This window comes from Haemaphysalis longicornis, unplaced genomic scaffold, assembly GCF_048455015.1.
Source record: "Haemaphysalis longicornis isolate Haplotype H1 unplaced genomic scaffold, Haemaphysalis longicornis Haplotype H1 scaffold_36, whole genome shotgun sequence".
Lineage (NCBI taxonomy): Eukaryota > Metazoa > Arthropoda > Arachnida > Ixodida > Ixodidae > Haemaphysalis > Haemaphysalis longicornis.
Window position 1 is genome coordinate 192,121 of NW_027526353.1, and position 12,927 is coordinate 205,047.

Genomic DNA, 12,927 nt, shown 5'->3' on the forward strand with positions numbered 1-12,927 from the left:
GTGTAAATGCGACAGAGTCTTTAAACATATATCACACCTATTCACGGCATAAATAACGTGGACTAACTACTCATTTCTTCGCACACTGTCGCCGTTTACACATTCCTATATAGCACTTAAAATTACTCCCGTTCTACAACACAGCCCGTTGATGGCTGAGCGTTGAATAAAACCACCGTATCTGCTGCACTTTGTAAACCCGATGTACGTCTATTAGCTTCAACAACTGCATCCTTTCAATGGAGTTCAAAAAAGCAGGAGAATAGCAATTATGACTTTCCCGGAAAGTCAGAGTAGGGAACGGCAGACGTTTTACCTTGCTTTCTGGTATTAACATTATTGAGGATTGCCACTGCACGTCTCAAATTAGCTTTAAACGCGGTTCAAGAAAACTGTTTGAGCTCTGATGAAAACCTAAAAACGGCCTCCTGCTTTTCTCTTCGCTAAAATATTATTGTCTCGTGCTTTCTAATGCTTTATAGGCTGTTGTTATAGAAGTGGAGTTCTGTTTTCTGTAGAGGAAATCAATAAATATATGTCTTAGCCGCCTAATAAAGGAAAAACGTCTCTCGCTTTCTCTCCCTTTTTTGTCTGGCTGGACCGGCACCCATGAAGGCATGGAGGGCTGCGTGCTTTGGAAGTAACCATCATCACGGATACCTAGAGGGCTACACTAGAAAGGGTTAACCATGCGAGGAAGGCTCTTATAGACACAAAACGTACTCCCTCACCAGAAAAGGCCCTTGTCACCCTGCTATAATAGATCACCCCCACTTCCCATGACTAATCTACTCAGGTCTCGGCGCTCAGTCCCCGGCAGCTATAGCGCACCTGTCCATGGCGCCGGTCAGAACAGCGATACAGCAAAGGGTGCTCAGTAGTTCTGGGTCCAGACATGCCGCCGTTGGAACTTGACCCTACCAACGTTCAACTTGCGCACTCTGTCTAGCACGGGAAGTTTAGCTGTATTGCTAGAAAGGCTCTCGACATTAAGTGGGATAATATAGGGTTAATTGAAGTTAGAAGGACAGGAGAAGGCTTCATGGAGCTCACTAGCCGGCATATTTTGTTGCACAGTGGTCCAAAAGGGAAGAAAAGAACGAGGTGGGTTTTTTTTATTTCAGAGCGAAGTAGCAGGAAACGTGGAGGAGTTTTCCAGCATTAGTGAGATAGTTGCGGTGGTTGTGATCAAGTTAAATAAGCGATACAGGTTAAACAAACGTCAGTCCTATTGGCCAAACAACAAGCTACGATGATAAAGCTGTGGACCTCTTCTACGGGAAAGTTGGTTAAGCAATGAAGTAGGCAGTGATGCAGTTCAGGATTGTCATGGCAGATTATAACGCAAGGGTCGGTAAGAAGCAAATCTGGGAAAGGTTAGTGGGAAAATTCGGAATACACTATCGCAACAGTCGATGAGATGCACGTATGTGATGTGCCGACAGAAATACCAAGACGTCGGTGAACACGTGTTTATAGGAAATAGGAAATCAAAGTCCCGATGGTATAACAAAAAAATTCAGTTCAGTTTAGATGAGAACCCAGGGATCGTACCCGACGTAGAGGTGCTGACTAAGGTGAGATTCCGAACAGTTATCATAACATGGTTGCCTACAAGCTAAGGATGAATCTCTGGAGAGGAAGAAGAAAACTCTCCAAAACTAAGAAACCCTGCAAAAAGTTAGGTAGAGCCAGATCGCAGGAGTTTAAAAAACTCTACAAAGGAAATTGTCGCTTCTGAATGTACAGAACCCAGTCAGTGTAGGTAGGCTAAATTACAACCTGATATTCACGCTCAGTGCGTCAGCACAAGTAGGGAAAAACAACATGTAGGGCACAAACTGGAAGACTGGAGGAAATAAATGCCAGGATTGAAGCAACCATGCTGTAGAAAGTGGTTAACAAAAGTAAAACAAACGAAATTATGCACCTAACATGGCAGAGATAGAGCAAACGCTGCAAATAGGGGAACATGCTAAACAACTAAGACAAAGCGAACCCTTGGAAAAATCAGGATCTAGGCACTTATAGTCGAGGAGGGTAAAATTATGCACAAATCGGACGAGATAATAACGGTAGCAAAACTATTCTGTAGCAGGCTGTGTGCTAGCGATGTGCGCAAGCTGCTGGCTTTACAAGCTTTACTTCCGATGTCCCACTTGTAACTACAGAGGAAGGTTGAAAGGCTCCCAAAGGCATGAGAAGGGGCCGGTGGCGATGGCATAACCGTGGATCTTCTGAGGGAAGGGTGATATATTGTACTGGAAAGTTTACTGTACTATTTTCGGCATGCTTAAACACCAAAAAGTGCGCACGCCCCAAAAATTCCCAACCTATTTCTTACTCACAAGAAGGGAGGTCCCAAGCACCTAAAGTAATACAGACCCATCAGCCTGCTCTAAGTTGTGTATAAGCGGTTTACCAAAGATATAGTTAGCCGGATAGGTGGCAGTCTAGATATCCAACAACCCCGAGAACAGGGTGGGCTTAGGAAAGGGTACTCCACCAGGGATGACATCGATGCTGTCAATCGTGTAAGAAAAATATCGGCAGAATACAATTAACATGGTATTTATAGACTATAATAAAGCGTTTGATTCTGTACTCACAAAATCCGCGCCGGAAGCACTGAAGGACCACACATTAGAGGAAACCCAGATACGATTTTTAGAAGACATAAAAGGAACGCACGGGCAGAACAATACCGCCCAAATAAAGGGAAACGTTCCCAATGCAACTGAGACAGGTAGATACCATATCGCCAAATCAATTCAGACCATTTCCGGAGGGGATTTAGAAAGCTTGAGGAGCAAAATATAGAATATGGAAAAACTGGGTGTCATGTGTCAAGGGCACCCCGCCGAAGGGATGCATCAAAAACCACCCGAAAAAAAAAAAGAACATAGAAAAGGCCATTTGAAGTGCGCGCCAGGAATGCACCAATGAACGAATGTCACGCCGAAACACCAAGGCGTCATGGGAAAATGGGGAAGCGTACTGGTCAGCCAATCAGAGAACGCCGTGCAAGAGGAAAGTGGCGTGATGACCATATATGGAAACTAAACGGCGAGACGCCACTCAGAGTGTGCCGCAATGAAGCCCAAAGGGGTTAAAAGCAGGGCGCACAAAGCGAAAGGGGAATCCAAGAAACCAGGCGGCGGAAGGAGCACGTGAACGTCCAGCAAAGAGCCACGAGGACGCGTCAGGCTATCGAATATGTGTACCAAGTCCGGCAGGAACGGGCCGACTTCGAATCGGCTGCAGCATCCTAGGCGCACCACGAACCTGTGTCTTCGTTTGCCAAGCGGTGGTGGTCGGGCACCTGCGGCCAATGTGCCCGCTTCGTCCACCTTCGCTTCGACGGCCACGACAAGCTACGTTCGTGCCGAGACCTACCTAGGACCTCCAGTTGCAGCGGCTTCCAGGGGGTAGCCACAGAGGTAACGCCAGGACGCACGGAGCCCACGCAGTCCAATAAACGACCAAGCGCATGTTACGCCGCCATCGAAGCGAGACGTGTACGGCTACCATCCAGTCGCGTACCCGCAATGGGTGCGACACGTAAGCGCCAATCGCCAGCGGGGTAGGCCTGTCCATTAGGGACACAGTCGTACAAAAGAACTATGAAGTTGTGGTCGGAAAGAAAGTTACTAGGACTCGTAAGGAGTGTATATGAACTAATTCTGTAGAACTTTATTGTAGATAATTTTGGGTTTTGCTTTGAATTGCATTTCGAGATATTTACTTTGAGGTTTGATGCCTATCGGGTGTGTGCAATTGATTTATTAAGTGGTTTGCTTTAGGATTTTCCAAATGTGCAACAAATGTATTTTTGTTAAACACGTGAACGGCTTTCCTGCGTCCATCTCTCTGAGCTGCCATTAACTAGTGATTTGACCTTTCTGAACAACATAGTCTTGCTGAGTGAGACCGAAAAACATCTGCGGTCTCACTGCGGACGTGGGCAAAAAATAAATGTGAATAAATATAAAGTAATGAGATTAAAACCCGCCAAAGACGTTCTCTTCTGCTTCGGAGACCAAATGACAGAAGAAGTAAAAGAATATAATTATTTGGACAAATGATCAGTGCGTACTTCAATCACTACAGAGAAATCCGTCGCAGAAAAGGTATGGGATGGCAAGTACTCAGAAAGCAATGTAAAAATAACGAAATTTAATCTATCTCTGTCACTCAAAAGAAACAGCCACAACCAGCGCATACACATGGTTTTGGCATAGGAAGCTGAAACCTGGCACCATAATAAACAACTAGAAAGCAGACTTAGGTCGGTTCAACGGGCCATAAAACGGATAATGTTAGGCTTAGCACTCAGAGACAGAAACGAGCTACCTGTATAAGAGAACAAATTAAGTAGATGTCATAGCTCAAAAAAAAGAAATGGATTTGAGCTGGCCATATACTGAGACAAATAGACAACCGGTAGAAGATTAGGGTAACAGAGTGGATAGCAGGAGATGGGTTTAGAAGAGGAGGGAGGGCCAATAATCCAGGGGAGGGATGAAAAAAGGAAATTCAGGTGTAAACTCTGGACTGTAACAGCGCAGGACCGTGTGCCTGAGTAGCCTGATAATCATGATGATGATGATAAAACACACACGGAAATTTCGAAAGAGTCATTTATATATATATATATATATATATATATATTGTAATGCAGAAGATTGGCAACGTTAACCGGAAGAATCAGGACCGTCTCACCAATTCCTTGCGGGAGATGTGCGCCAGAAGCCGAATATGGAAGCCGCACCGCCATCGCCTGGAGCGACGGGTTCTCTCTCGCTCTGCTTTCTCCAAGCGTCGACTGTGCTCGGACTGTGCTCGGCCTGTGCCCTCCTTGTCTTTCGCCTACACAGCAACCTTTGCCAATAAACCCCATTGCAAGTGGTATAGGTGCCGCCACATAAGATGATGATGCTGTAGGCGATGCCTGGTCCCGCGACACGACCTCGTCAAGGCACCGACGAAACGTCGAAGGTATCCGGAACCACGTCGGACTACTGGGCTCGGGACATGTCATCGTCCTCTGGTCACGTCATGGGGTCCTGGCGGCTCTGAATCGGCTGGTCACGGGCTGGGGATACGGGGCGGGGGGAACGTCGTCGAGTGCTGGTAGCGGCGGGGCTGGGGCTGCCGACGTGGGTCACGTCCCCTCGAAGATTGCCACAATGCGGATGAGGTGTGCAGCTGTGGCCAGCACGGGGAGGGACCCGCACACTCCACCAAAATGTAACCTGGTGGCAGGACAGACGACATGAACGATGAGACAGTCGAACGATCTATTTACAGATTATTGACATGGCGGCCAAGCCAGAGCCCGCGCCGGCAGAGCGCACCGACAGATCTTCGTCGTCGTAGGCTGGGATTACCAAGCCCCGTTGCGTTGCCCTCTTCATCGTCTTCTCGTGAAAATATATATATATATATATATATATATATATATATATATATATAGAAGTCAACCTGAAAAACATAACATTTATTGTAACGTTTCGAGTGGAAACCGGTCTTTTTCAAAGATAATGAACAGTCGGTCGACTCGTTAGAGTACATGTTATGTTTTTCAGTTTGACTTCGTTATCGTACAGCTAACGTCATAGGCAGCACCCTTTTCTCTTAGCACTATATATATATATATATATATATATATATATATATATATATATATATATATATATATATATATATATATATATATATATATATATATATATGTATCTATATATATATATACATTTAAGACAGAAATACAGAGTGGCTGTCAGGAAAACCTCGGGGAAAGCAAAGGGAAGAACGCGTGGGTCATGGAAAGCGATGGAGGATTTTTTGAGACAGAAAGTGGTGAAGCAATGCCCGCCGGGTGGAATCCGAACCCATGACCTCCAGAATACCGGTCTGCTGTGATGGCCACTACGCTACCAGCGGGTCTGTTTCCCAACCACTTTCTCGGTTATTTATGTGAAGGTATTTTTTGTTTGATGCACTTGGCGGTGTTAGCCAGGGCCAGTCCGTCTACTCTGTGTGAAGGGGACCTTCTTTTTAACCCCGGGCCGTGACTCAAGAGTCTACGACATGTCCAGAATGGTCGACCAGTGTTGAACCCTCTTAAGCTACCTTTGGCACCAAGACTGCCAGAACACAGGCCCTCGCCATGCATGTAGCGAGTCAGAAATGCGAAATGAGGAGCTCGGTAAATTAAGATAAAATAAGGGCTGGCAGTCAAGAAAACCTTAGAAAGCGAAGGGGGGAATGCGATAGGTCATAGAAACAGATGAAGAAATTTTTCAGTCAGAAAGAATGTGTTAAAAATTTACCGCCGGGTGGGATCCAAACCCACGGCCTCCAGAATACCGGTCTGCTGTGATGACCACAACGCTACTGGCGGGGTATCTTCCCCACCAGTTTTTTGGGTATTTAGGTTAAGGTATTTTTGTTTCCTGCACTTGGGGGTGGTAGCCAGCGCCACTGGGACTACTCGGGGTGTAGGGGACCTGTTTAACCCCCCGGCAGTGACTCGAGTGTCTACTACATGTCGAGAGTGGTCGACCACCGTTGAACCCTCTTGAGCTCCCTATGCCAGAACAGAGGCCCTCCCTATGCATGTAGTGAATTAGAAAAGGAAGTGAGCGACTCATTGAATTAGGATAGAAATAAGGGTTTGCAATCAAGAAACCTCGGAAAGCAAAGAGGAGAATGTGGTAGGTCATTGAAACATATACAGTAATCCCTCGTTATAACGAAGTGAGCGGGACAGCGAAAAATTTCGTTATAAGTGGTATTCCGATATAGGCTACCCCTCAAAAAAAGCCGAAGGATTTGAGCTTTACTTGCACTACAACTGAAAGGAATCAGTACGCAATGTATTCAGTCAAGCAAAGCTTTATTTAGGCACAAAAAAGGCAGTGAGCTTTGGCTGTTAGAAGTTCTTGCCGAGCTCGAGCAATCCCTGCTTCAATGTGGCCAAGCATTGCATGAGTCTGTGGTCGCCGACCATAAAAGTGGCAGTGGCTCTGCAGATGTGCGAGCGTCAAGGAACGCTGCGCGAGCCTTGAACTTCAAAACGCTGCAAATGTCGTGGCTGGAGTCCGAGGTTGTGTTTGTTGCGCTTAAAACACGATTTACCACTCATTTTGGGTGCACTGCGCGAATTATGAAAACTGGCCAGCTTTGCACTGGGGGCTTTGCATGATCTGTGAGAAATTTTTTACCCGAGGTGTGCAGCAGTAAAGTTTGCAAAACAATACTTTTTCGGCGCCCCGTTGTCGACAAACCTGCGGTTCAAATGCTACGGTTCGAGTGTCGGTATTTGTACAGCGTCGCGTCCACGCACTTGATTATTGTCTAGGAACAAAATTTATTGACCATACCACGCGTTCAGACTGTTTGTCTAAAGTCAGATGGCGCGAATCGAGCATGACCGGCTCGACAAAATTGCCGGGAAAAGACGAGGCGGCGTTGACCCGCCATGTTTTCAGCCTGATTCGCCGCTGCGTCGCCGCCGCTGGGTCATGCCTCCACTAGCCACTTCGCTCTAAGCAAGTCAAGCTCTTCGTGCACTTCGAATAATGCGGCCTAAACAGCATGCGTTTGGGTTAGGACGGAATAAAATTCGAATAACGTGACATTTCGAAAGAAGAGATTTAAATATAACAAGGGAGAACTGTATATATATAGATTGTTGTGGGTCAAGAATACAGGAACCTAAGAAGAACGATCCCCATGGGACTGTGAAGTAATTTAGTCAGAGATGTGGCCTGGCGAAGAGGAAGATGAAGACGGAGAAGGACATCGCGGGTCTGACTGGTTTGGTCGGGTGATTAAACACGTTACTGTCTTCAAGTTAAGCGATATGTCCTTGTGAATAGTTACCCGTAGCATTTTATGTGGCAGGGGTGGGATAGACATGATGACCCGCGTCAAGCTCAAGCCCTCGCCGAGATGCCGCCCCTTCTTGCCGCGCCTGCAACTACTATCGAAGAGTCCTCTGAGAGACAGAGCTGCGCGACTACAAAGCAAGATTGCAGCGTCTTCTTGCCACAATAAGTTGGACCGCCCAGTTTCTCATCCGCATCGCTTCCTGTGAGTGGTCTCCCATCCAGCAGTCCGGTCGCCACCCAATACATCCAGCGTGTCGACAACGGGAAACACGCTACAGGTAAGGATCTGCGCGAGCCTCATGTTTAACGAACTGGAAGCCCGAACGTTGTATCTGATTCTGCTACGAGGAACCAAGTGTATTCGGGCCAGTTAGAAGCGATCTTTGGCAGCCTGGTTGCCCGCCTGGATAGCCACACCAGCGTCATCGACGAAACGTTGAACTCAACTAACGAGAAGATGTCATGCTGCTTTGTTGATTTCGCGGTCGAATAGCTCACGTGTACAATCGTATGACACTCATGGAATCGTCGTGTCGGCCGATTGTCCCGCACATGACTGCACCCGTTGTACCTTCCACACCTGTTATACCAGAGCTGGCAACTCAACACCAGTGTATGCCATTTGGTCCACCAGTTTCTGATGGCTCTACCTCTTGGGCAGCCTGCCGCATTTAGTTCAAGTGAGTTGCTGAGGAGAATGGTTGGACTCTTACGTACCAAGCTCGTGTTACGGTGGCCCAGCTACGCCCTTCCACCTCTGATGTACAGGAATACTTTCCGGAGCACACGCGAATCTACTATCCAAGCCTAACAATGGCCAATGGAAAACCGCTTTGGCGACGCCCTCTTTCAGCAGCTACATTGTGCTGAGCTGAAGCGTGCGCGACAACAAAGTACGACTTTGGAAGACCTCGGGAATCGCGTGGAGCAACTAACACACAAGGTACACGCGAGTACTCCAAACGCCACAAAAGATTTTCTTGGAACCAGAGCATTTGTTGACGCTCCAGTTCAGCGCTGTTGTTTGTCCGGTTCAGCATTTGTTGACGCTGAACCCCAACGTTCAGCGCTTTGTGCGTCTCGCTCGGCCGATGGCTGTCCGTGCAGCTCTTGGATTGGTGCTCGAAGCTTCAGCTGTAGAATCGCATGCTGCACAGCAAGTTGAGCCCGGTTCTTCGACTTCCACTTCTAGGCTACCTTACGGCGGGGTTCGGCAGCCTCCTTATCACCTAGGCTGTTACCTTTGTTGCGCCCCTGGTCACTACGCGCGTCATTGGGACCGCCGAGCAGATGTTCTGTCAGGTCGACCGGGAAACGCCAGCGTGGGCCGTCGAAGGCCGGAACCCGCGTAACTTGTCAAGCCCCTCGCCTGTCGCCTTAGTATTTTTTAAGCCTTATAAAATTGTATGCCCAAAGTGCAGAAGTGCCCAAAGCAACCAAAACCACTGCACACGAGGAAAAACCTGTAGTGTTGTTTGTGTCCACTGTGGCTGGGTGAGTGCCTGGCAACACCGCAGTCCGGGCGAAGGTTTCCCATGATGTACCTTCGTGTTTCTTGACGTGGTCGTGCTGGGCTAATCACTAAACGCTTCAGTGGACCCAGTTGCTGCTGTCAATATTTTGGACCGCTCAGTTGTCACTCATGTGCCCCACTCAATCCAGGCCGCACCCGCCACACGGTTGCTTGCCTTAAATGTGGCTAAGATACAACTGATTGTTTATGTGCTTCCGGATGTTAGGTATTCTCGGAAGGCTCCACCGTGTCGGGTTCGTGGTAGCCGAAAGCCCAATATGGCCGGTAATAGTCCGATGTGGCTTGTGTCAGCAGGATGGTATCGAAATAACATTTTCGCCAAAGCCTAGGTGCATGCTGCGCGTAGACATTCCTACGCGTGCGACTGCTGGTAATTTATCCTGTCTACCTGTACTAATGTTAGCTTTCTCCGTACGTCTCTCGTTGCGTATACATGCCAGCTGGAAAGCTCTTGTTGATCGTGTCTTCGTGGGGTTTGCCGCACAAGGGGCGCACAGATATTACATCTAAGCGACAGAAGCTGTTAGCGCAGGTTTACCGCCAATGGCAGGGACTATGGTGGAAGGGGAAGTACAAGGCAACATGACAGTACACGTATTGTTTGAGCCAGTGGTTTTCTGAGCCCCATATAAGCGAGTTTCCAGGAGACCAAGGTGGCGGCGGAGCACGACGACGACGGAGCGCTACCAGTGCCACAAGCTTGGGCATTTGGCCCGCGAGTGCTTCCAAGACGGAGCGGGCGGAGCATGCAGAGGTGGAGACCTGGGCTCACGCGGCGTGCTACGGGGTGGGAGCGGCCGTGGTGGACGCATGAACTACACACCACACATAAAAGAGAAGTGCTACAAGTGCAACCGGATAGGCCACTTTACGAGGGACTGCAAGGAGGATACGAACCGGTGTTACGGCTGCAACTGCACCGGCCACCTCTCCAAGGACTGCCAGCATAGACCGGAGGAACTGTCTTGCTACAACTGCGCCAAGATGTCCCATATCGCCCGCCTGTCCAAGGAGCAAAAGAAGACGTGCTACATCTGCCACAAGCAATGCCACATCTACAGGAACTGCAAAGAAGGCGAGCGACGGAGTGGTGCCAGCATGTCTCACCAGTGCTACCTGTGCAGCATGCTGCACTCCATCTCGCGGGACTGCACCAACAGACACCGGGATTACCGAAAGCGCTACATCTGCGGCCACATGGGGTACATCAGGCACACGAGGCCGGAAGCAATGACCCTTTCGCTAACGTCTGCGACCGGTGGAACGATCGCGAGGACATAGCGCATAACGTTCGACATGTGCGGTAGGCAGTGGCTGTGAGCCTTGCCGTGAGCTGTGACCATAGGCGCAACCGTTATACAGGCGTTCTCTTCGGCATTCTCACCCACACCGGGTGAGAAGGGAAAGTGTTTTGGGTCAAGAATTCAGAAACCTGAGGAGGTCAATCCCCCTAGGGCTGTGAGAGCCACCTTATTCAGAGAGATGGGCCGGGGAAGAGGAAGTTGAAGACGAAGAAGGAGATGGAGGGACTGACTGGTTCGGACGGGTGCGGTTGATTAAATCTGTTACAGTGTTGATGCTAATTCATGTGTCCTTGTGAATATTGCCCATAGCAATATATATATATATATATATATATATATATATAATTGTCCCAGAAACATTCAATGCCATCTACACTAATTCTAAACCTCATAGGCTCATGACTCACGACGCCATATCCATCTCGACATCCTGCACCATAGCACCCTCAGAGGAATGTCCTAACAAAACGTCCCAAACAAACTTTAGCGAACATGGTTATTATGTATGTCACTTCGAACCGGAAGAACAGCTGCGACCTGCTGCCATTTTTAACATGTACATAAAGCGCTGAGAAGCACAGAACATCCACTACAGCCCGACAAAGTAACAATGCTACGTTCGTTGCTGAATCTGGCTCCAAGAGCGAAATTAAGCAACGGCGCTCCCTACTATGCAGCGCCACCGACGTTAGGTGACCTCAGGACACATTTGCTTTCAGTATACGTGATTTTGAAACTCTAACATTGGTGCTACTAAGCTCAGGACATCTGTTTCCGGCAGACTAGCCGCTTATTGATTATTCGTGCGGATGAATAAAAGGTGGGTGGCTGGCAGTGTACGTTCTCATTAAAAAGTGATTGGTTATCAAGTGCAAGTAACTGCTACTCTGGAGGTACCCACATTTTTTATAGAATACTCACACGAACTATCGGGCGTGCACTCTCTAAGCGGTTTGGATGTACGACGTTAATCGCTAGTTCGTGTTATCGTCAGGTTGCGGCTGAATGCCATTCGCTCGAATGTCATTCCGCATTCTCGTGTAGCGCTAAAAAAAGGATATTTAGAGCAATAATATTTGCAATAAATTTCGTTAGGTGTGAAGTGTGACGAAGCTGTTTCTAATCTTTGGGCAGTAATATGGTAACGGCGGAGGTGTTAGTGCTTGATGTCAATACGCGCCCGCCATCGCTGAAAAAACGGGGCACCAAAGTCGAAAATGAAAAAATGCTAGGACAGTAAGTGTACGAGAAGTTGCGAGAAAGAAAGGAGCCGACCTGCAGGCTTGGAGAATACGGGTCACGACGCAGATGTTCGCGTGGGTAGACGTGCTGGGGGTCACTCTGACCTCGGCGAAGCAACGTGAAGACGGGGAAAATGCTAGGCCTAGAAGTGCGAAGGGAAGTGACGTTGAGGCAAGGAGCCTGCGTCGAGGTTTGGAGATTGCGCGTTGCGTCGCAGATGTTGTGGAGGCGCGAGTCAGGCCATTCTACGCATAGTGATGACCCAACATCTTACGAGCAGGTGTTCTAGTTGCGAAAGACGGGGTACGCTCAGCGGTATCACTGTGGGATCTATCGATGAGATGAACAGACCTGACTAAAACCATGTTAAATCTAGGGATGACCACAAGCTCTCTCGTTTCTTGAATCTGCGTATCTCAATGAAAAGTTGCCGATAGTTTTTTTTTCTTTTTGGCAGCCGGACCGCGGGTAAGTTCGCCACATAAATTTGGGGATGTAATTTAAAGCACCAGAGAATTCGGACCTACAACACTTCCCTTTTTACGCATATTACTGCCTGTCATGACTATGATTGCTGAGGTTATGAAATGCGTTTGTGTTTGACGTCGCGTATTTTTGCGTGGCGCTGCGATGCTTACTCCTTGTGTCTGGGCGTTTCGCAAAAGAGTAGAACTGCGCTTTTGCACCAATTACAGTTTACAGCTTGTTTTAAACTACCGGGACAAAATCATGAGAAGAGCAGGTTTGATTGCGAAAGGATGTGCAGAATAATTTGAGCGGCGAAAAGAATGGAATGCAGGGGTAAGCCTCAGAGCACACTTGATCTGAATCCGCCCTAAACAATGAGTGGAAATTTCACGTTTGTCTGGTCTTTAATCAGTCCTTTATCCTTTATAAGCTATGTGTTCATTGTGAACATCATTGGGTACCTAGCGCAGCCCTGATCAGC

The 12,927-nt window shown here is 48.0% G+C and overlaps 1 pseudogene; it reads left to right on the top strand.

Moving 5' to 3' along the window:
• The first annotated feature begins 7,768 nt into the window (after positions 1-7,768).
• Positions 7,769-10,739, top strand: LOC144177975 (uncharacterized; annotated as a pseudogene).
• The last annotated feature ends 2,188 nt before the right edge of the window (positions 10,740-12,927 follow it).